The 26249-nt window shown below is 37.9% G+C and overlaps 1 pseudogene across 1 annotated transcript in view; it reads right to left on the bottom strand.

Annotated features, from left to right (window-relative positions):
• Window positions 1-22547, bottom strand: part of LOC117687498 (talin-1-like) — a 54540-nt pseudogene extending 31993 nt beyond the window's left edge. The window contains exons 1-21 of the transcript XR_010712513.1: window positions 22343-22547; window positions 22017-22159; window positions 21553-21657; window positions 21069-21236; window positions 19151-19366; window positions 18772-18871; window positions 18470-18605; window positions 18082-18210; window positions 17725-17838; window positions 17141-17254; window positions 16636-16899; window positions 16392-16475; window positions 15682-16029; window positions 15124-15310; window positions 13801-13951; window positions 13469-13562; window positions 8484-8573; window positions 5665-5787; window positions 5229-5372; window positions 354-515; window positions 73-205 (exon numbers count right to left, since the gene is read on the bottom strand). The product of XR_010712513.1 is annotated as a talin-1-like (transcript). The remainder of the gene's footprint in view (window positions 1-72; window positions 206-353; window positions 516-5228; window positions 5373-5664; window positions 5788-8483; window positions 8574-13468; window positions 13563-13800; window positions 13952-15123; window positions 15311-15681; window positions 16030-16391; window positions 16476-16635; window positions 16900-17140; window positions 17255-17724; window positions 17839-18081; window positions 18211-18469; window positions 18606-18771; window positions 18872-19150; window positions 19367-21068; window positions 21237-21552; window positions 21658-22016; window positions 22160-22342) is intronic.
• Window positions 22548-26249: the final 3702 nt, after the last annotated feature.

Raw genomic sequence — 26249 nt, 5'->3', positions numbered from 1 at the left:
AGCTATCTGCTATATATCACTAGCTGTCTTACTACCTGTATTTATCGATAGCTTTTCATTTACTGTAATTACCTCAGGGCTGATCTTGGCTGGCAAACTCGGGAGAGGAGGCAAATGTGGTGAGTTCATCCACTGCATCTGTCAGTGGTTTGGCGGCCTCCGCACATCGCTGGCGGTTCTCCTCGGTGAAATCCTGGTCCAGCGCCTGAATAATGATGTATGTAATATCATTTAAATCTTTGGGAGACTTAAGGTACAAAACCCATAAGAAATTTCATACAATCTAACCAAACACAAATTATCACAAATAGAAATGTACACTTAAGATCTTGACATTTGACCTTGACACTCACCTTGATGGCCTTGACCAGGTTGGCTGTGCTGTTGGCAACGTCCTTGGCACTCTGTACAAAGTGTCGCTTAGCGACAGGATTGGAGGTCTTGCTGGAGGCCAGGCGACAGGCGTTACACAGGGCTGACGTGTGCTTAGCAACCACTGTTGCTGCTGACAACACCTACAAGGGGAGAAAACTCTAAATCATCTCTAAACAAAACACATCCTGGTGACAAGGTTAGAAATAATTACAAGTTAATCAAAGCAAAGTCATTACAAGTTCACTCTGTGTATGATGTAAAATTGTTAGTTAAATATTAATTCTTAATACAAAACTGATTTTAGATCTTGGCAAAGGTATGAAATTAAAGTAGATAATCTCCTCCATTCATCAAAGTATTTTTTCACGTAGCACACAAGATGATGCTTGTATATATATGATACATAGCCTGATACCTCACAAACTTTTAACATAGAGATATACACACATATATCTGTTTTTCCTGGTATACTGTAGAACAAGTTAACTCTGATATTTCTTGAAACATGATACAATTCTGTTAACTCTGATACGCTTTCTCCAGCAATACATGTTAGTAAAGTAAATAGCAACCCCCACTTAGCGCTGTTCGCGATTCTATGATATATATGATATATGATACACAGTAACATGTAAGATACAGGTGATACGGAGTGAATTTCAATCTTCTCAACGATACACAGTGTGAACTATTGAACAATCTTGTCTAAACTTCTATCATGATACGTGAGGACGTTTTAATTATATCGTCTGTGATGTATCTAGATTCTGTGTGACGTCATACCACTATATTGAGCCCTGTATCTATTAATATCATATATACATTACAAATTCTTAACAGCCTACAACTAGAGAGTCTATAATTGTAATTACAATCCAATAACACTCAATGAATGCTTTAACATGGTGGTCAGAGACCATGAACAGAGACTTTTGAATTGTTGCTCTACACTATATAACAGAGACCATGAACAGAGACTATAGAATTGTTGCTCTAAACTACATAACAGAGACCATGAACAGAGACTATTGAATTGTTGCTCTACACTATATAACAGAGACCACGAACAGACACTATGAAATTGTTGCTCTACACTATATAACAGAGACCATGAACAGAGACTATTGAATTGTTGCTCTGCACTATATAACAGAGACCATGAACAGAGGCTACTGAATTGTTGCTCTACACTATATAACAGAGACCATGAACAGAGACTATTGAATTGTTGCTCTACACTATATAACAGAGACCATGAACAGAGACTATTGAATTGTTGCTCTTCACTATATAACAGTGACCATGAACAGAGACTATTGAATTATATTGCTCTACACTACATAACAGAGACCATGAACAGACACTATGGAATTGTTGCTCTACACTATATAACAGAGACCATGAACAGAGACTATTGAATTGTTGCTCTACACTATATAACAGTGACCACGAACAGAGACTATTGAATTGTTGCTCTACACTATATAACAGAGACCATGAACAGAGACCATTGAATTGTTGCTCTACACTATATAACAGTGACCACGAACAGAGACTATTGAATTGTTGCTCTACACTATATAACAGTGACAATGAACGTAATAAACTTTGCTGCTCTATGGTTTCCATGGAAACAATAAGACAGATGTGGCGCCAGACTATCTACGTCCTTCAGAACACTACTGAGGTGTAGACTGAGGACTATATACACTAACATTTATCACTAGAAAAGAAATCCCTACTAACTAGTTAATATGGTCAATATCCCCGAGTCCTGGCAAGTCTAACCTTTTGAGGTTGAGACAACTGCCAGCTACAAAGAAAATCTAATTCAGTCTGTATAAAAGTAAAATAGAAATTGCCTGCAGTTGAGACACGTTTAACCTACTGATGTACCCTAATTGCAGAGGTTGAGATAATCAAGTTCTAGCGAGTTCAATCTCGCCGAGTCTATACAATCACTACAGATATACAAAGTTCATATGATAGATACACAGTTCCTACGGTGATACACACAGTACCATGGTAACTGTTACTAGGCAACAGTATAACATTTTAATCGATCCCCTTGTCAAGATGTCTGATGAAAAATGTAACAGAAAATGATTTAATTTTCACAATGAAGCTCCTCTTTAACAACAAGAAATGTGTTACCATGGCTACCAGTCATACAGACGAACTCTCTACAGAGAAGCTTACACAACAGTATAATGATTCTACGTGTTATATGGACAGGAAGTTTACAGAATTCTGGGAAGTATACAATTACGTCGTGATATCTTACATCATGCAGAGACCGCCTCTGAAAAGCGTGTGATACAAAAGAGAAAAAATACATAAATATGCATGTACCTAATATAATGAATATTTAAATCTCTGTGTATGAAAGAAAATTACAACTCATGAATATGAATGAACCAAAGTATCTCTAAAGCTCAAACATAAAAGTGAGTAAGATTTTTCTAAGATCATAGAAAATTGTGTTCTTGTATGTTGAATATTTTTAATACAATGGTAATTTGAAATATAAATATGTTTAATTAAAGAGAATGAAGTTGATCATAAAAAATCTGACAACATGAATAATTATGGAGATATTTAAAGTTGTATACGAGTTGGAATGACCCAGACATTGTTACACACTGTACCTTCTTTCTATCAAACAATAGAAGCTGTTTAAACAAAAAATGTTGCAAATACAATATTAGCCATGTAATAAATTAATGCTACAACAAATCTTTCTTAACTTTCTTAAAAATATGCTTAATCAATAAAGCATGAAATAGAAGACTTAAAAGATTGACAAAATGTAACTAATCGTTAAGCACAAAAAAAACAACGACCTTGAGCCAAAATTTTTCATGACATTAACCCAAATTTTGTTTTGTCTTTAAACATGGAAGGCTGACAACACAACAATATGGCGGTAAATAGCTCTGTGTACGCAATTTAACCAAAAAAAATATTTTGAAAAAGATAATAAACATTCCACACACAGATCTACACGGTAACTAAGGGACACAATGCACAGGGTTACGTGACCCCAAGGTCATGACCCCAGGGGTGAAAGGTCACCTACCATTGACCTACAGCTTTCCGCCATGTAATACTAAACAAAGGACAAAAAGGAAATCAATTTACTTTGATTATTGAAATAAATCAAAATAACCAACAAATGAGGACAGAACAATGTGCTATGATTTGATTTCACCAATTCTAAAAGGGGGCTTTCCAATTGTATATTAATAAATCAATGCACATACAAATCAAATAGTTTCTTTGTTGTTATAAAGCAAATGATTTATTTACAGCAATAAATTCTGGATAGGAGGAGGAGGGTAAATTATGCTGTATGGATTCTGAGTGAGTTGGTCTTGATAGAAGTACACTGCTTTAAATCCTGTTATATATCATGGAGCATCATTGATCTGCTAGAAGCCAGGCTAAGTTAGCCACAGAATACAGAGTTATGGCTCTAAGGCAGTTAGTCTGTAATCAAACAGCTCCTATAGCAGGATATATAAGGAGATACTTCCTTGAGATATATGTAACTCAGGTTCTGCTACAAGCAGTCAGTTTGTCTAAAGACTTAATTCTTTTTGCAACAAATTATGTCTTATAACCTGATTTGTTAAGAATGAAATGAAATTATTTTTGAAAATTACCTCCCATTTCACTGAAAATTTAAATCTTAAACATTCACGTAAAAAAAGTTTGCTTATATTATGTCCTGAACTTCATGGTTATTAGGAATTATGAAATAAATTCTAATACAACATAAGCTCATTCAAAGAGGGGCAATAATGATGTTATCACCAGTCGGCTCAATAAGCTCATTCAAAGAGGGGCAATAATGATGTTATCACCAGTCGGCTCAATAAGCTCATTCAAAGAGGGGCAATACTGATGTTATCACCAGTCAGCTCAATAAGCTCATTCAAAGAGGGGCAATACTGATGTTATCACCAGTCGGCTCAATAAGCTCATTTAAAGAGGGGCAATAATGATGTTATCACCAGTCGGCTCAATAAGCTCATTTAAAGAGGGGCAATAATGATGTTATCACCAGTCGGCTCAATAAGCTCATCCAAAGAGGGACAATAATGATGTTATCACCAGTCGGCTCAATAAGCTCATTTAAAGAGGGACAATAATGATGTTATCACCAGTCAGCTCAATAAGCTCATTCAAAGAGGGGCAATACTGATGTTATCACCAGTCGGCTCAATAAGCTCATTCAAAGAGGGACAATAATGATGTTATCACCAGTCAGCTCAATAAGCTCATTCAAAGAGGGGCAATACTGATGTTATCACCAGTCGGCTCAATAAGCTCATTTAAAGAGGGGCAATAATGATGTTATCACCAGTCGGCTCAATAAGCTCATTTAAAGAGGGGCAATAATGATGTTATCACCAGTCGGCTCAATAAGCTCATCCAAAGAGGGACAATAATGATGTTATCACCAGTCGGCTCAATAAGCTCATTTAAAGAGGGACAATAATGATGTTATCACCAGTCAGCTCAATAAGCTCATTCAAAGAGGGGCAATACTGATGTTATCACCAGTCGGCTCAATAAGCTCATTCAAAGAGGGGCAATAATGATGTTATCACCAGTCGGCTCAATAAGCTCATTTAAAGAGGGGTAATAATGATGTTATCACCAGTTGGCTCAATAAGCTCATTCAGGGGGCAATATAGAGGTTTGAGAATTGATGCCATGTATTGCATTCTGACTGGTCCAACATTGGATCTGTATAAACTCCTACAGGGCTTTATTGACCAGGCTCTATACAGGTCCATTAGTAAGTCATTAGTCCTCCACTAATTAACCACTGATTAACGACGTACCTATTGCTGGGACCTGGCCGGGTTAACCAGGTTCTGACACGCCATCTGTATGGCCTGGTTAGCCCGGGCAAACTGGGACTGGTCCACCAGCCCGGGCCTTCCGGGCTCTGACGCTCCATCAGCGATGCCCACAAGGTAGGCTGCCTGTAATTTAAAGTAAAAACAAATGTCATTATTATTCATTCATCATACATATTAGGACGTTCTGGTGCTCCATCTCCTACACTCCATCAGCTATGTCACTCTTGACAGAATGTTGATGTAGAGTTTTGAGTCAGTTACTCTCTCTAGAATGTTTTGAGACAGTTCCTCTCTAACTCTTTTTCCTACTTAAAATTCTATGGTCTCAAAATAAGTTGTTTGTGCCATATTGGAAAAAATAGCAACTCATAGGAGTCAATCCCTGAATACAAAAACTTTTGAGATTGTCCCTTACCTGTGAGGCGGCCTCAGTGAGTCCACAAACAGATGTTGAGAAGTTCCCCACGGAGTCACAGAAGTTCTCCAGGTCACCCTTCTTGGCGTGGTTAGTGATCCCAGTCATAGAGTCTCCCAACAGCTGCAGGACAGAAAGAGGGGCCAGTTAGTTAATCCAGTAATTAACTAATTAACTGATCCAGATATTAACTAACCATTCAAAATATTATTAAATCTGAAGTGGTATGACAGGTATAATGTCAGTATAATTCATAATGAGTGATATACAGTTGGCTTAATGGTTCATCAAACACACTATAAATATATATATTCACTGGTCAACATTAAGGAGATAAATATCATCAATATAAAGCAAAATATTACATGCATGCAAAAATGTAATTCACATTTAAAGCCTCAAATTGACTGAATTTTTTCATATTGAAAACAATACCATTGTAACCAAGAAGAAGGGAGTTGTAAACATTTACATGGAGTGGGCACAGACATGCGGAGGGACCAAGCTCAGGGCCAGAGAATCTAGACTCGTTCACTTCTGATCTCAGTCTCACATTTACAAAAGTGGAGAAGTGAGATTTAGTTACAAAAGAAATATGAGAAAAAAGAGATTGAGACAAAAAGTGAGCTCGTCAAAGTTTTATGGCCACAGAGCCATCATCTGACAAATCATCGACTACCTCTATCTATTTGGAGGTCCGTGTTGCTCAGCTTTGAATTTGTATTTCGTTTTATGGATTTTTGAGATGGTTGACGGTTTGTTACTGTCATTTTTCAAACATTGACATTAAGGCCAATTCTCTGATTGACAGTTAGGCTTATTAGGGGACCATCATATAGTATTTGAGAAGACACTGTTGTAATGAGTTTTCAGGCTTGAACATGCAACAAACAACAAAACAACACACAACATAATGTTGACAGACAACAGACAGGGGGGGGGGGGTTAATGTTTACACACATACATGCTTTCTCTATATCGTGTTCTGGGACTGTACATTGGGGAAGAAATCTGTTCTGTTCATTTTTACATGCTTAGCAAATTGAAGTAAAATTATATTGTGATAATATTAGTATTCTGGTTATCACAAATGACAAGTAATACTATAAAATCAAATTTGTCATGAATTCACAAAGCCTTGGAACCTCAGATCCTTCAAGAATCAAGATTCTAAAGATATTTTGTTCTCTGTCTAAAATTAACCGACAACATATTTCATTTAATTTTCCAGAAAAGGAACAAACAATCTAGAACTTGTAAGATGGTAGCTACACTGTTAATTCTCTCTGTATATCACATGTATGCTGTCCAACTTAGCTAGTACTTATTACAGATAGAAGAGAGAAATATGCAATAAGTGTAATATACAGTTTTTCCAGGTACATTGGACAGTAACTAGCTTGGCTATTTTCTACCTATCTAATTAATGAATAAATACAAGATTATTTTTACCATTTTGACATTTGTACATGTATGCATATAGCACTAGCCATTTTATTTTTATCAAAACATAGCATAGAAGTCATTATCTCCTCAATTTTTTTTTGGAGGGGGGGGGTATTAATCAATTAATTGGTGGGGGTGGGGGGGAGGGGGTCATACATTTTCTCAACAACAAAGGCTGACATAAAAAAAAATGACAACAAACATGCAACTGATGATGGGAATTGACAGAGACAAAGTGGAAAATAAACCCCAGAAATAGTTCATAGAAAAACAAGTCTAAATCAAGATAACACTGAAAAAGCACCAGTTTCCCTCCCCCTTCACATGCCTGAACCCTGACCCTGAAAATAGATTGTGGGAACACAGAACAAGCTCAACATTGTCAATATAACGACCTTAAACTAATTACTGGCCCATAAACTGTGACATGCACATTGTCAATATGATGACCTTACACTAATTACTGGCCCATAAACTGTGACATGTACATTGTCAATATGATGACCTTACACTAATTACTGGCCCATAAACTGTGACATGTACATTTAAAATGACTGTTTTTTCATTACTCGAAGTTTCATTAAGTTCATTTGAGAAGGTTGGGTGTTTCATTTGAAATACAGGTGAAGTTCAGAGGTTAGGATAGTGTGTGATTATGTGTTCTGTGAGCAAATATAAAACGATGTGATCAACCCAAGATTTTTTGTGAGGGTGGGGGGTGGGGGTGAGGGTGGAGGTGGGGTGTTGAGCATGTCTGTTATAAGCTTTCTGGGTACAACAAAAATAGAAGAGATACAAGAAGGTGAGATTTACCCAGACTTGGCCCTGTGATAAAATCCTCACAAAATCAGCCAATCAGTCGATAGCATTCAAAACAGTATTATACAAACAGCCAATCAGTTTACAGCATTCAAAACAGTTAATTTACAATCAGCCAATCAGTCAATAGCATTCAAAAAAGTTTAGAAATGATTAGCCAATCAGATATTGGCATTCATAAATAATTCATAATATAGATGGCTGTAAATGTTAAAAGATTTAAATTAAAAAAACCAAATTAAATATTAATCTAGTAGGATTTGGGAAAATTCTAGTTAAACATTATTCAGCCATTAACAAAGATATGAATTTTTTCATTACAAAGGTTTGTAAGTAACATGAAGACGAATGAAAACAAACCTTAACTTCATTCTAAATACAAGACAAAGAGATTTTCACAGATTCATTCTCTACACAAAAAAGTCAAAAACTGATAAAGCATCACTTTCTACTCCGACAGTCAGCCATCATGCGACTTAGTTCTTGGATACATTCTGAGAGTTCACTCTCCGCGCCACAGACATTGTGATACAGGCGAGGAATGAGTTACCTACCTTAGATTTCTCCATGACGGAGTCCAGACATTCGAAATACGACAGGTCAGTCACTGGTTCATTGGCACTCTCCAGCATAGATTTCATCATCTACAACAACACAGCATCACAGCATTAAAAAAATACAGCATACTGAGCATAGAGAAGCATTGCATACCTGTTAACCTTTCTAAGCTGCTATGTGGGAGAATCTCCCCCTTACCAACTTGGCTAAGGGGGAGATTTTGCGTAAACAACGTTTTTTCACGTGAAATGCAAATATATATTAAAAATACTGTTAGATACCTTATTTTACCATTGTAATTAATGCATTTGCAATCATTTTAAATTTTATTATTTCTATGACTACCAGTGTGCAATTACAGCTTGTGTTGTTGTACAAGCTAGTTCAGAAAACTATTATTTTGTTTGAATGGTACAATACAAGAAGTCAATAGTGCCACTTTTTATATTAAGTCTTTCTATTGTTCAGTATTGAACCATCACTGCATGCTGACATCTAGGGTAAACACAGAAAATTTATTTTGCCTATTTTGAATTTTGAAACCCAGTTAAGAAAATACCAGAAAATAATATTCATTAAAATTATTTGTTGCCTTATATATAGGATAGATTTTTAATTCACAAAACAATTTTAACATGCATTTCTCCAGTATCATTTAAAAATGATCTCTGTTGTAATGTCTATAGCATCCCTGTAAATCATAGTACCGGTACTATAAACTTTAAAAACTCTTGTGAAATGCTTTTACACTTTTTTTTACACTTTATTGGTAGCTTGTATAAACACTCAGTGTTCCAAACTCACTTTGATTTTTACCGACCGTGCTGGCCACACAGAATTAGTCACGACTCACTGCACGTGGCTTGGGTGCTTTACCTGTGCACCTGTTAAGTGACACCACTGGCTGTTATTGTTTTCTTTGGTGTTACAGAGTAAAATCAAGATGTTTTAAGCTTTCACTTATTTTTTATAAGGCATATGCATAACTAAATACGTAACTGATTTAAGTCAAAACCGGAAGTAATCGTAAAAAGTAATCTGGGCTATAACATGTCATACTATGATCACGGTAGATAGTACTTGGATGGAATTTGATATATTCAAGCTGCACTGCACTGCAGCTTTTTTAGTTCAAAATCAGAGAAAACCCCGCAGTGGATGTTGAAATTTGCATGTAAAGATTCAGAATTGGGGGGGGGGGGGGATATGGGGAAGACAAATACGATTGCGGGAGAAACTTGTCTCCCGCGCGGGAGATAGGTTGGAAGCGGGAGATCTTAGATTTTTAGGACGTTTTGCGGGAGTCTTCCGCGCAATGCGGGAGGGTTAACAGGTATGCATTGTACAGCATAGATTCTTACACGGCTCAAATCTTTATAATAAAATACATATCTTTAACATTTTCATTTTCAGTTTGGAGGGAAAGGGCTTAAGAGGAAAGGAGTATAAATCTAAGGAATCCACTACAAATAATTATTTTGCTATGAGGATGAAGGAGTAATTCATCTGTAAAATCAGAAGGATGAAAAGATGGCTTTTAAGGATAAGTTATGTGATTTCTGAATCAGACTTACAACAGTGTCATAAAGCCATACTCTACAACTTCTTTCTCACTCTTATCGTAATAATATTCTGAGGGTGTTATCACACTCCTTCTGTCCTTGGTTATATAAACTACATACACATTGGAGGGTGTTACTGACCTGTATCTGTCTGAGGGCGTTATCACTCTCCTTCTGCCCTTGGTTATATAAACTACATACACATTGGAGGGTGTTACTGACCTGTATCTGTCTGAGGGCGTTATCACACTCCTTCTGCCCTTAGTTATATATAAACTACAAACACATTGGAGGGTGTTACTGACCTGTATCTGTCTGAGGGCGTTATCACACTCCTTCTGCCCTTGGTTATATAAACTACATACACATTGGAGGGTGTTACTGACCTGTATCTGTCTAAGGGCGTTATCACACTCCTTCTGCCCTTGGTTATATATACTACATACACATTGGAGGATGTTACTGACCTGTATCTGTCTAAGGGCGTTATTACACTCCTTCTGTCCTTGGTTATATAAACTACATACACATTGGAGGGTGTTACTGACCTGTATCTGTCTGAGGGCGTTATCACACTCCTTCTGTCCTTGGTTATATAAACTACATACACATTGGAGGGTGTTACTGACCTGTATCTGTCTAAGGGCGTTATCACACTCCTTCTGTCCTTGGTTATATATAAACTACATACACATTGGAGGGTGTTACTGACCTGTATCTGTCTAAGGGCGTTATCACACTCCTTCTGTCCTTGGTTATATATAAACTACATACACATTGGAGGGTGTTACTGACCTGTATTTGTCTGAGGGCGTTATCACACTCCTTCTGCCCTTGGTTATATATAAACTACATACACATTGGAGGGTGTTACTGACCTGTATCTGTCTGAGGGCGTTATCACTCTCCTTCTGCCCTTGGTTATATAAACTACATACACATTGGAGGGTGTTACTGACCTGTATCTGTCTGAGGGCGTTATCACACTCCTTCTGCCCTTGGTTATATATAAACTACAAACACATTGGAGGGTGTTACTGACCTGTATTTGTCTGAGAGCGTTATCACACTCCTTCTGCCCTTGGTTATATATAAACTACATACACATTGGAGGGTGTTACTGACCTGTATCTGTCTGAGGGCGTTATCACACTCCTTCTGCCCTTGGTTATATAAACTACATACACATTGGAGGGTGTTACTGACCTGTATCTGTCTGAGGGCGTTATCACACTCCTTCTGCCCTTGGTTATATATACTACATACACATTGGAGGATGTTACTGACCTGTATCTGTCTAAGGGCGTTATTACACTCCTTCTGTCCTTGGTTATATAAACTACATACACATTGGAGGGTGTTACTGACCTGTATCTGTCTGAGGGCGTTATCACACTCCTTCTGTCCTTGGTTATATAAACTACATACACATTGGAGGGTGTTACTGACCTGTATCTGTCTGAGGGTGTTATCACACTCCTTCTGTCCTTGGTTATATATACTACATACACATTGGAGGGTGTTACTGACCTGTATCTGTCTAAGGGCGTTATTACACTCCTTCTGTCCTTGGTTATATATACTACATACACATTGGAGGGTGTTACTGACCTGTATCTGTCTAAGGGCGTTATTACACTCCTTCTGCTCTTGGTTATATATACTACATACACATTGGAGGGTGTTACTGACCTGTATCTGTCTAAGGGCGTTATCACACTTCTTCTGTCCTTGGTTATATATAAACTACATACACATTGGAGGGTGTTACTGACCTGTATCTGTCTGAGGGCGTTATCACACTCCTTCTGTCCTTGGTTATATATAAACTACAAACACATTGGAGGGTGTTACTGACCTGAATCTGTCTGAGGGCGTTATCACACTCTTTCTGACCTTGGTTATATAAACTACATACACATTGGAGGGTGTTACTGACCTGTATCTGTCTAAGGGCGTTATCACACTCCTTCTGTCCTTGGTTATATATAAACTACATACACATTGGAGGGTGTTACTGACCTGTATCTGTCTGAGGGCGTTATCACACTCCTTCTGTCCTTGGTTATATATAAACTACATACACATTGGAGGGTGTTACTGACCTGTATCTGTCTGAGGGCGTTATCACACTCCTTCTGTCCTTGGTTATATATAAACTACATACACATTGGAGGGTGTTACTGACCTGTATCTGTCTGAGGGCGTTATCACACTCCTTCTGTCCTTGGTTATATATAAACTACATACACATTGGAGGGTGTTACTGACCTGTATTTGTCTGAGGGCGTTATCACACTCCTTCTGTCCCTGGTTATATATAAACTACATACACATTGGAGGGTGTTACTGACCTGTATCTGTCTGAGGGCGTTATCACTCTCCTTCTGTCCTTGGTTATATATAAACTACAACCACATTGGAGGGTGTTACTGACCTGTATTTGTCTGAGGGCGTTATCACACTCCTTCTGTCCTTGGTTATATATAAACTACAAACACATTGGAGGGTGTTACTGACCTGTATTTGTCTGAGGGCGTTATCACTCTCCTTCTGTCCTTGGTTATATAAACTACATACACATTGGAGGGTGTTACTGACCTGTATCTGTCTGAGGGCGTTATCACACTCCTTCTGTCCTTGGTTATATATAAACTACATACACATTGGAGGGTGTTACTGACCTGTATCTGTCTGAGGGCGTTATCACTCTCCTTCTGCCCTTGGTTATATAAACTACATACACATTGGAGGGTGTTACTGACCTGTATCTGTCTGAGGGCGTTATCACACTCCTTCTGCCCTTGGTTATATATAAACTACAAACACATTGGAGGGTGTTACTGACCTGTATCTGTCTGAGGGCGTTATCACTCTCCTTCTGCCCTTGGTTATATAAACTACATACACATTGGAGGGTGTTACTGACCTGTATCTGTCTGAGGGCGTTATCACACTCCTTCTGTCCTTGGTTATATATACTACATACATATTGGAGGGTGTAACTAACCTGTATCTGTCTAAGGGCGTTATTACACTCCTTCTGCCCTTGGTTATATATACTACATACACATTGGAGGGTGTTACTGACCTGTATCTGTCTGAGGGCGTTATCGCACTCCTTCTGTCCTTGGTTATATATATACTACATACATATTGGAGGGTGTTACTGACCTGTATCTGTCTGAGGGCGTTATCACACTCCTTCTGCCCTTGGTTATATAAACTACATACACATTGGAGGGTGTTACTGACCTGTATCTGTCTGAGGGCGTTATCACACTCCTTCTGCCCTTGGTTATATAAACTACATACACATTGGAGGGTGTTACTGACCTGTATCTGTCTGAGGGCGTTATCACACTCCTTCTGCCCTTGGTTATATATAAACTACATGCACATTGGAGGGTGTTACTGACCTGTATCTGTCTGAGGGCGTTATCACACTCCTTCTGCCCTGGAGCCGACACAGTACAGACGTTGATCAGCTGATTAATGCTCTCTGTCACCGCTCTATCAGACAAAATGTAGTAAAAGTTTAAAATATAAAACATTGAAATTGAAACAAAACCCCTAAAATCCTTACTCAATTTAATTATTTCATGCTTTACAAAACTACACATAATTATTGACTCCGGGGCTATAAACTTAACAAAAGTTAAAGATAAAACTCAAACACATTAAGGATTAGACTATGTAGAGTAACTAAATGTAATATTGGATTATATAAAGGTAATATTTGAGTGCCTACCTGGCGGCCTGCGAGAGCAGATTCTTGGTGTTGGGAGCGTTTGGATCAGCCGACACAGATTTGGCGGCCAGCAGCAGTTTACTTGAAACCATGGAGACGTTCTTCAGTCCGCCCGCAATCTGGTTCTGTGTGTCTCCATCCTTGGACAGACCTGGAAACCAACCAATCAAAATCAATCACAGGTACCTATGTGGCAGAATCATTATATATAATATATATATGATAAGTGTATTGTTATTATAATGTATTCTAGTAATATAATTATGATGTTTATTATATATTGCATAGTTAAGGTTATTATTTAAATAGATTTACTTACATCAGGTAGTGTTTGATATTACCTAGGCAATTAGTATGCAGTCAAGCATAGTGCTTGGCTGGTCAGTGAAACTGCCTGAGGTACATAATTAAGTATTGGCCAAATATTAGATATGTCTTTTAATCCTATTGGTGTTTTAGTTTTCTATTCTGTGTTTGGATTGGTTAGTAAGGTTTTCCCCCCAAAAGTTCTTAGATTTTGGTTATTCTTTGTCATGATCTTGATTTGGGCAGACATACAATATGTAGTATATCTTTGACAGACCTGACAAAAACCTCATACTGTTATAGACTGACATTTCTTCTTTATTGGTAAGTTAATATGTTTATTATTAATACTAACAATATATCTAATTTATTTATTAAAATGTTTATCCAGTAATTCTGCAATAGATAATTTCCTTATCACATATTTCTCCTGAATAAATGTAAAGTGAGAGTGAGGCATTTAAGATAAAAGTTACATGTAATTAGCAAACAATACCTTGTCTCACTAATATAATATTTTATATGTAAATATTGTTTTAATACAAAATCAAGGTGTTTATCATATCTAAATTTACAGATTCATGCATATGGCAATAATCAGATTTTGATAGACCCTTTCCCACAGAATGGTATGATTAATATATTTTATGTAATTGTCCTATATTGGGAGGCTTATATTTGTATATAATATATGCACGTAATATAAAGTTATCTCCCTTGTAATTGATTAAATTATTATACTGATATTGTATATCAGAATTCAAGTAGAGTAATATGTCTATTTTATGTTATTTTATGCCTGATAATGATATATGTTATACAATTGTTACAGGGTCTTCTAAACTCTTAATACATAAAGCCAAGTTTGAACCCTCAACAGTCTTGACTTATTTATGCTCATGCAAGGACTGTTACACCTACATTCTACAGTAATGTCACACCTTCAGCCTCGCGTCTGTTTTGATCAAACCTTAAACTTTTAGTATCTGATTTTGTTGGAATCTCGCTCTCACTGACCTGCCATGGTGAGTCCAGATTTGATGAACTCTGAGTAAGACGAGCTGTACTCGCGAGATGACTCGGCGAGTTGTTTAGGTGTGCCACGAGATGCGGTGACGATGTCACTGGCGGCCTGGTTGAGATTGACAGCGGCGTTGTTGATCTCGATCTGGATCTCCTGGAACGTGCGGTCTGTGCTCGGGTACTACAATGTACAGGAATGAAAAATTAAATCAATTCCTAATAATGATGCATAGATAAAGTAAATTTGTTTAAAAGATTACTTTTTATGAGATAAGGATTTCTATGCATATGTGAAGTAATTTAATTCTGAAAGAATGAGAACTATTTCTGTGAAAAAGGTGACTTTTTATGAGCCAAGTTAAAATTTGAGATGAAGTTTGTTTACTGTTGACATAAGGTTGCCTATTCGTCTATTTCTAAGATAGATGTAACTATCTCGGTGGATGCCATTTGACTCTTTATCCACTTATTCTGAGATCAAATCTGCTTCCAACTTAAATTTTGTCTATTTCTGAGATAGACTTTGTCTGCGGAACAGACAGATCTGCATACCTTGGTGGACGCCAGCTCCTGGCTCGAGTCTGTGATCTGTCTGATGGCGTTATCCACGTCTCTCTGTCCGGGAAGGGCGTTCACACAGTTGTTGAGCGCACTCGACACAGCCTTGGCCACCTGGTTAAGTCGAGCCTGGTTCTCAGGATTTTCTGGGTCGTTCATGGCTCGCTTCGTCTCCTCCAGTAGATGCGTCGACTTGTCGATGACGTCACGGGCGCTGTCGATCACTTGCCGTCTGACCTCGATGTCTTCCGAGGTTGAGGCGACACCGCGCGTGGCTTCTGTCAGCACGCGGAGAGCATTCGCGGTGTCCCTGGCTGCTACACCCACGTAATTCTCATTGCCCTAAAAAATCACCATATAGTGGAAATATATTATATAGATAAATATATAGATAAATAAAATCCAATTCCCTGAGAAATGACCATAGGGAAGAATGTGTGAAGAAAAGCCACAACAGAATGAAATCATGTCATATATATATATTATACTGTTCACTCCGTTTTTTCTCATATCACAAAAATTACAAAAATGGGAGTAAATACATTACTTTTTCATTTGCATCAGTCATCTTGTTTCAATTTTTGCGTATCATATTTTTTGTGATGTCTTATTTTTTTACAGCGATCATCTATTACCAGAATATATGAAATGTTCTATATATTCTACAAAATTTCTGTCTCCATTATACATTTATCTGTGTTTACCTGTGAGGCAGCCGTCAGTAGCTGAGCCATCGCCGATCCCACGTTCTTAGAGGTGGAGCCAAGTTTCATGGCCGACGCCTCCACCTGAAATACGTAACAGTATCATGTATCAACTCCATTCCACCATATTACAATAGAAAACCATGATACAATATCAAATCTCCCATTTATATAATAATCAAAAAATATCTGATACTTTACACCTGACTATATAATCACCATGACATTTTCCTCTTGGCCTTACCGTTTCACCGGGTAGTGGCACAAGGTTACCGCTGTCAGCGGCTCTGCGGTACTCCTCCAGCTCGCGGTCGAGTTCGGTCAGCTGATCAAGGGCAGCGTCAACCTCCAGTGAGATACACATCTCCTCTGCCTTCCCAGAGGCGGTTCTCAGCTCAGCGAGCGCGGTGGTCATCGTCTTCACTGCCTGGTTCATGTTCATGCTTGCGGCTTGATCTCCAACCGTTGGGGCTGCGGCGTTTGCGGCGGATACCAGCTGACTGGCAGGCTGTCAGAAGAAATGTGGCCAGTGAACCGAGATGTGAAACTAGTGTCTATTATAATAGCTATGCACATCATATTATTTTGATAAAATAAATAAAATAAGTTAAATATAGCACAGAAACCTTAGTATTAAGATATTTTCCTTTCTCCCCCAAACACTGCAGCAAGATTTTACAGATATTGTACTATCAATGTTTGATTTTTTTTCTTGCCAAATGGTCTCCCTTACAATTTGTACTTTATACCTGTATAAATTCCTTGCTGGCATTGATCAGTTGTAGCTGGGCTGTAGCGCTGTCCTGGTTTGTCTCAGATCCCCGGAATCCTTGGATCAACAGAGGCAGCTGTTCATTCATGATCTGTAGAAGGAGAACAACATGTGATAGTCTCAGCCAATAAAAAACAACAATACAAGGAGGACACACTATTATTTTCTTAGCCAATCAAATATGGTTTTACAAAAACTACAGTCCTAATCAGCCAATCATCGGCAGCATTTGGAAGACACAATACAATATTCTTAGACAATACCTTAATCCTCTGGAGAAACAGAAGGAATGCAGATACAATGCTTAGTCATAGAACACAACAAGAAGATTTGACCCCTTGACCTTTTGCCAATCAATTATAACCCAGCATTTGTCAGTGTTTCAACGTTCAGTGTGTCTTGTTAGTCATTTAACAACTTCAGGATTTAAACCAAGAACCTTTAGCTTACTGGCCAATCTACTATACCTCCCATAGCTAAGTGTTTCCACCATTATATAAATTGAATTGGGACTTCTTTTATTGATAAGAATTATGGAATGATGTCCCCATCACTGCTTACCTGACATTGTTGTGTCAGTTGATGTTCCGAGGTTTTGTTAGTGTTGGATTTGTTAGCGTTCTTTGAGGCGTTAATCAGCTGTGTGGTGGCTGAGGCGGTACGACGCGCGGCGTTCTACAAAACATAGATATAGTCTCTTAAAGCCCAACTACATATTAAAGTACGATTGTAAAATACTCGTTTTACAATCCAATTACATTTCAAAGCATGGTTGTAACCATAATACACCTAAATGACTCATGTAAAGTCTCATCACAAAACATGATTGTAATATCAAGCCATCATGTCGTATATCATTTACTGCAATTAAATTACAGGTTCTAGAGATAATTAAACGACACTTAATGAGTCTCTGACCTCTAGCCTCCTGATGAGTTTCTTTTTGAGGGCGTTGCTGGCGGCGATATTTGTGGCAGCCCGGAGATCCTCTGCAGCGCCTCGTAGTCTCTTCTGCTGCTCCGAGTCGTTTGGACTCAACGCACAGCCCTGTAATATTAGAATATAACACTTTACTGAAATTGATTGAACATGATATAGCTGTCAACTGTGATATACAACTCTGTATCAAATATAACATTTGACTTTACAAATGTTAAACATGATATTGCATTCTACAGTGTCAGCTGTTTTATCTTTATCATCATATGCTCTGCGGCCTTCAATGTCTACATAACCAGAAACACAGTATACTAGTATACTATTACACTTCCCATCTCATTGTACAATGCACACAACTTTTCCTTACCTTGGCAGCTTCCACCATGTTCGCGGTGGCATCAGGGAGTTGTCTGGCGGCAGCCAGGCTAGGAGTCGCTTCTGCATGTCCGAGTCAGAGTGGCCCTCAGCTCTCCCCTGATGGCCCCAACCAATGAAGAGGTCGCCTGAAAACAACAGATATCAAGGTCAAAAATTATATCATAAACAAGTAAATATATTGAAACAGTCAACAGTGTTAAACTTCTGAGCCATGTAGGTGCTAACCCAATCTAGCATTGACTTTTATAGAATTGAACTTATGAGAGAGGTGTGAGATATTTGCGAGCTTACCTGAGCTAGCTGCCTGGCCTGTCTCACCATCTCGTGGGCGTCGCCCACACTACTGAACAGTCAGGATCGTGTCCACTGCGTCCTCGTGGGACTCCCCAGCCTGAATATCAAAAACATACATTTACTACCTCACTGCACAGAAGAGTTCATGATCTTGGTATCATAAAAGGCTCAATGTTTTGTATCAAAATATCCTTAAAATGTGTTTGTCATTATAACCAAAAATTAAGTGTAATAATTTCTTCATTTTTTCTTAATATTGTGTAACAGGTCTATCTCAGAGAGAGAGAGAGAGAGAGAGAGAGAGAGAGAGAGAGAGAGAGAGAGAGAGAGAAAATAAAAAGCTACAGAAAAAGAAAACAGTGACTATCCCACTTACCGCGGTTGGCCCTGCCCCTTTCTTGATGTGCTGTAGCAGGTCGTTAAGAGCCTGAGTAACCACGGTGGCTGCGGCGCCTAGGTCGGCCAGAAGCTTGTCATCGCGGCAGGACTGCTGGACCGCCTCCACGACTCCCTCCACAGAGTGAGCCACACCCTTTGTGGTGTCTATCAGCTGTTCCTGACAGGCCGGGCTACTGATGGTCGAAGCCACCACCTACAACATACATAGTGATACAATATAATACGGTGTTAGTACCAACAAGCAGATATCGATGTTATCCTATGAGGTTATCATTCAAACCAATAGGACTTATTGTAACAAATGGATTAATCCAACCAATAGTACTTATTGTAACAAATGGATTAATTCAACCAATAGTACTTATTGTAACAAATGGATTAATCCAACCAATAGGACTTATTGTAACAAATGGATTAATTCAAACCAATAGGACTTATTGTAACAAATGGATTAATTCAAACCAATAGGACTTATTGTAACAAATGGATTAATCCAACCAATAGTACATGTACTTATTGTAACAAATGGATTAATTCAACCAATAGTACATGTACTTATTGTAACAAATGGATTAATTCAACCAATAGGACTTATTGTAACAAATGGATTAATTCAACCAATAGTACTTATTGTAACAAATGGATTAATTCAACCAATAGTACTTATTGTAACAAATGTATTAATTCAACCAATAGGACTTATTGTAACAAATGGATTAATCCAACCAATAGTACTTATTGTAACAAATGGATTAATTCAACCAATAGGACTTATTGTAACAAATGGATTAATTCAACCAATAGGACTTATTGTAACAAATGGATTAATTCAACCAATAGGACTTATTGTAACAAATGGATTAATTCAACCAATAGGACTTATTGTAACAAATGGATTAATTCAACCAATAGTAGCCACCACCTACACCACAATGGAAGACAGTATTGGCACTTAACACATACTTAACACACAGGATCAATAAAAATCCAAGGTCCCAACAAATAGAATGATTTCCATCCTACTGGATCAATCCTACCCATTAGGATCAATCCTGCCCAATAGGATCAATCTCAGCCTAAAGGATATTTTGGGTAATTCTAACCTAAAAGATCGTTTCCAGAAGATTTTGTCAAGCAAAGGGATTAGTCTGAACCTCATGAATCAACCCGAAAAATCAGATCCAAACAAATGGGTTAGTCCAACCAATAAGTATCAATCATAAAGAATTCAAATGAAAAAATTTATATTATCTACTTTATATTACAATATTTATAGTTTGATTGCAGCACTTATTTTCAACTTTGATATTCAATCTTTAAAACAGATTTCATAGAAATTAAATCCAAACTAACAGCAAACTAAGGTTATCCAAATTAAATTGTGTTACCAGTGACCAGTCAGCATAGCATCTTACCGAACCAAAGTCATGGAGCTACAGAGATATACAGAGACAATCTGAAAGCTTTGTACAAGCTATTAGCTCTGTCAGTCAATTTACCTTTAACTTAGAACAAGCTGCGAGCTGTGACAAAGCCTGATAAATCGTACATTATTCTAAGCCATGATATATAACTCGTACCTTGCTACAAGCTTCGAGTTGAAATGCGGCAAGGGTACAGACCGTCGCCCGGCCGATGAGTTTGTTCTGTGATGTACATGAATAAACTACAAACTCCGACTTATCTTACTACACACCTCAAGCTTAAACTGTATACAGGGAAATATTCACCCCCGGGTTTTTTTGCCCATTTTTCCCCACATTGTCAGCAAATCATCTCCTTCTTAACACAACTGTATCTTGGCAAACTGAAGACAGGACAAATTTGCAGGTGTAGAAGGGTGAAAGAAATACAAGGCTACAATAACCCTGTGTACAGTAGATAAACAGACGTACCTTGATACAGGCCACGAGCTGTGACGTGGCGAGGGCACAGCTGGTCGCCGAGCTGATGACCTTGTTCTGAAGCCCCTGGTCCTCGGTGGTGCTGGCCACACTCTTGGCCTTCAGGACGAGCTGGGCTGTCGCATTGGCCACTGCCTTAGCAAGAGCTAGCAATGTCTCCTAAAAATACAACACCATTCATATCAAATCTTATGATACATTTAAAATGATAATGTAGATTCCTTATTTTACGCAAGTCTTAAATTTCAAGATTCAGCTGCATCAAATCTTGAGCATATGAAATTCTACGCCAAAGTTTCATGTGATTTTACGTGATGTTTATACCTTGCGTTTAATTAGGAATCTACAGTTTTTAAAACACAAGAAATACATCTTTCTCTATACATTCATTGTTAATTCTATGAGATGGTACCTTATTAATTTTCAAGAAAGAAATCACACAATTAGCCGAAGACAATTAATCAGAGCGCCTCACCTGGTACATCCTGTCCATGTCGTCAGCCGTCTCTCCAATGCCTGTCATCACTTCCTGTGACGCCTCGCCGATCGTCTTACCTGCCGTGATTAGGTTAGATTTACCCTGTCAACACACGGAGTATACATATAAATAAATGGAATTATATAAGCACGTATCTGGTTAGATTTATCCAGTAAACACACTTATCTGTTTACATATAGCAGGTTGTATGTATAATTCTATGTTACCTGTATGTATAGCAGATTGTATGTATAATTCTAGGTTACCTGTACATATAGCAGGTTGTATGTATAATTCTATGTTACCTGTATGTATAGCAGATTGTATGTATAATTCTAGGTTACCTGTACATATAGCAGGTTGTATGTATAATTCTATGTTACCTGTATGTATAGCAGATTGTATGTATAATTCTAGGTTACCTGTACATATAGCAGGTTGTATAAATAATTCTAAGTTACCTGTACGTATAGCAGGTTGAGTTGTACAGGGTCACGCTGGTCCACATTTTGGTCGGAGAAAAAGAACTTCCTCCTCAGCAGTAATGTGTCCACGTCCAACACCCCCTGTTCCCTCAGGGTCCGTGAATGGTCCAACCACTCCACTGAAAAATCATCCAATCAAAACTCATTTACAAAACATCCAATCAAAACTCATTTACAAAACATCCAATCAAAACTCAATACATTTTTTTAAATCTAAATTTCATCAACTACTCCAATTAAAATCATTTGATCAAAAATTTATGAAAATGTCCAATCAAAACGTATCAATGAACGTAGCTTACGTTCGTCGTCCGTGTGGAGTTTCTTTCTCATCTCGTCGAGTTTCTTCTGGTCCTTGGCGATGGACTTGTCTCGGCGGAGAGTCAGCGCCTTCTCTTTCTTGTCGTCCATCATCTCGCAGACCAGGGAGTATTCCTTATGGTTAGAGATACCTGGAGAATAATACGACTGTGATAGGATTATATTTAGCATGGTCACATGTCAAGCACGTGTTCGTCTATTGCTTAAGCAAAACGTAACAATATTCGTTTAAGTATCATTCGGAAAATGTCTGTGTTATTCATAATGATGTGGGGAAAAGCTGGGTCGAGTTATAAATACATATAGTCTTTCTGATTGGTTAAGAGAAACACACCCCCAGAGCGCGGTGTATATAAAGTCAGGATTTGACTTAGTCCAGCAGTTGACGTGGAATCTTCTCTAAGGTTCGAGTCAACTCACTTCCCCGGGTAGAAGGGTGGGCCCCAGTCTCAGTTTCCCGTCTTGTTCATTAATTGCCTCGCTAAGCATTTTGTTTATTGTCCCGTTAATTTCCATTGTGCAGCATGCAAGGCGTTTAGTCCGTGCTAAGTGGGTTGGCATTAGGTTTGGGTTACTTGGACTTTAAATTAACCTTAAGGCAGGCTTACATTTACGTTGTAACTTGGTAAGGATGGTGTTAACGGGAAGTTTGTATAACTGTATATTTGTGTATATAACATTTGTTCATTAATAGTTCTATGGATCCATAACAAGTGTTTTCATTTACATGTGAAATGTGTGATTTTGAAAGACTCGTAAATATTTGATAGAGTGATTGAGCGTTGATATAACTTTCTAGAACATTTACATTATTACAGAGTTTTGGATTTAAGAAAACTGACAGATTTGAGACTGACTTAAATTAAGCGACTAGAGACTTAAGAATATCATGGAACTTCTGGTATAAATTAAAGTTATAACCACTATACGATTACACAACAATACAGAAAATATGTTGATAGGTGTTGCTGTATGTTGCTAACACTTACCCATCTTGGTACACATTGTGTTGCCCAACTGTGTGACTGTCATTCACCTTACATATGTGTTTGTGTTGCTACATGTTGCGTGTGTTGCTATTTGGTGCTGTATGTGCTAACATCTGTCCATCAAAAATTTGACCCCCACCAAATTAAATGATTCCACAGTACCTATATTGATATAGATGGTGACCATCAGTTGCCCCACTGTGTAGCTGTCATCCAACTGTAACTTCTGTGTTTCTGTGTGTTGAGAGTTACAGTGTGTTGCTATATGCCGTGTGTTGCTGTATGTTGCTGTAAGTTGCTATATGTTGCTTAGACTTACCCGTCTTGGTACAGATGGTGACCATCAGCTGCCCCACTATAACTTCTTTTTTGTGTGTTGCTGTGAGGTTGCTGTATGTTGCTGTATGTTACTTTAGGTTGCTGTATGTTGCTTAGACTTACCAATCTTGGTACAGATGGTGACCATGTGACAATTATTTGTTTTTTACTGTAAATGTCTTTCCTGTTCCAGCTTGGCCTGTTATCAAGATATTGTGATCATTTTCCGCAATGTTTACACATTTTTCCTTGTCGCTGTCTATTTTCGCGGGTTCTTACGATTTCTCTGGACTTACCGTATGCATTCGAAACATCTCTGACTTTATATGGAGAGCCGCCGCTAGGCGTCGCGTTGCTCGATGTAAACTTCCGTTGCTTTCGAAATGGAATGGTATCGAGGACGTTTCGGGTCACTGGGTGGTTAAAACAGCATGTATACTTATATAAAGTATATGGAGAAGTCATCGGATCATTTTGTGACCTAGTTCTCGCCAGAAACCGGTAGACAAAGGGTATAAATTGTTGAAAATAAACTGTGAATTGAGCCCCCCCCCTGAAATCCAAGATGGCGAGTGTCGTCTCTTTACTTTTTAGCTCACCTGAGCCAATTGCCAATAGCGCCAAAGGCTCAAGTAAGCTTTTCTGATCACAATTTGTCCGTTGTTTGTCGTTGTTGTAAACTTTTCCAATTTTAATCTTCTTCTCAAGAACCACTGGGCAAATGTCAACCAAATTTGGCACAAAGCACCACTAGGTGAAGGGGATTCAAGTTTGAAGGGCCACGCCCTCTTTAAACTGTGTTAAAGGGGAGATAATTGAGAATTATTGAAAATTTGTTGGTATTTTTCAAAAATCTTCTTCTCAAAAACTATTCGGCCTGAAAAGCTGTAACCTGTATGGAAATATCCTGAAATTTGTTTGGAGGCATCCTCAGGTATACTCTGTCCCAAGATATTTTGGATTCACATTTGGCTTAATTGCTTGATATTTATAAATACCTCAGGGTTCAAACGATGTTCATTCAAAACTATGAAAAATTTCCAAGATTTCTCAGTCGAAACGCCCGTTAGCTTATCAGGTTTCAATACAATGCTAAAAAATGAGATGTCTACGGAGATTTTGTATTGCAGCAAGCCCGGATGATAACGTTGAAATATTGCGCGATGTATTCCGAGTGTATTCCGAATGGAGAAAAAATGTAAACATTCCCCATTATAAATCTCCGTACAGAATCTGTTTTTGTTCCTGTGAATTTTTCTGAGTGAAAGATGATAATGTGGCAATGAAATTATCTTGGAAAATATCCCTTTCAACTATTTCAATTGCACTTCTTTCACAGGTAAGTGTATTTTTATTTAAAATCGTCCAAATGTGCAGCATAAATATCTTGGGACAGACTATGGTGTAGATTCAAGTTTGTTCAAATCATCGTCCCCGGGGGTAGGGAGGGGCCACAAGAGGGGGATCAAGATTTACATAGGAATATATAGAGAAAATCTTTAAAAATCTTCTTCTCAAAAATTATCAGGCCAGAAAAGCTCAAATTAAAATGGAAGCATCCTCAGGTAGTGTAGATTCAAGTTTGTTCAAATCATAGTCCCTGGTGGTATGGTGGGGCCACAATAGGGGGATCAAGTTTTATGTAGGAATATAAAGAGAAAATCTTTAAAAATTGTCTTCTCAAAAACTATTAGGCCAGAAAAGCTCAAATTAAAATGAAAGCATCCTCAGGTAGTGTAGATTCAAGTTTGTTCAAATCATGGTCCCCGGGGGTAGGAAGGGGCCACAATTGAGGGATCAAGTTTTACATAGGAATATATAGAGAAAATCTTTTAAAATCTTCTTCTCAAAAACTATTAGGCCAGGAATGCTCAAATTTGAGTGGAAGCATCCTCAGATAGTGTAGGCTCAAGTTTGTTCAAATCAAGGTCCCCGGGGGTAGGGTGGGGTCACAATTGGGGGAAAAATTTTATACAGGAATATATAGAGAAAATCTTTTTAAAAAAATTCTTTTAAAAACTACTAGGCCAAGAAAGCTCAAATTGGCGTGTAACCATCTTCAGATCATGGTTCCTGGAGTAGGGCAGGGCCACAATGGGGGATAAATTTTTATATATAGAGAAAACTTCTTCCCAAAACTATTAGGCCAGGAAAGCCCAAATTTGATTGGAAGCATCCCAAGATCGTATAGATTCAATTTTGTTTAAATAATAGTCCAGGGGTAGGGTGAGGCCACAATGGGGGATGAATTTTTACATAGGAATATATAGAGAAAATCTTTAAAAAATTTCTTTTTAACGAGGCCGGGTCTAATTTTTTCTGGCCTAGATTTTTTAATGAAATTTTTTAAATGAATTTCTACTGATATAATTATTATTATAAGGAAAAAAAATTAGACATTTACCACACCGTTTGTTCAAGGGGTCATGTCAAAGTTTGTTAATCTTTAACATGGGACCCTATGGGATTTTGCCTGAAATGTATCAATTTTGCATGTTTTTTACATTTTTTTTTAAACTTTTGCCCTAGGGATTTCTTTTTCTATTCTACATATTAAAGTTATTGCTTAAAGACATCAAAT

The sequence above is a fragment of the Magallana gigas genome, chromosome 1 (assembly GCF_963853765.1).
Source record: "Magallana gigas chromosome 1, xbMagGiga1.1, whole genome shotgun sequence".
Taxonomy (NCBI): Eukaryota; Metazoa; Mollusca; class Bivalvia; order Ostreida; family Ostreidae; genus Magallana; species Magallana gigas.
Note: the sequence above shows the minus strand (reverse complement) of the source record. Positions and strands in the feature narration are given on the sequence as shown.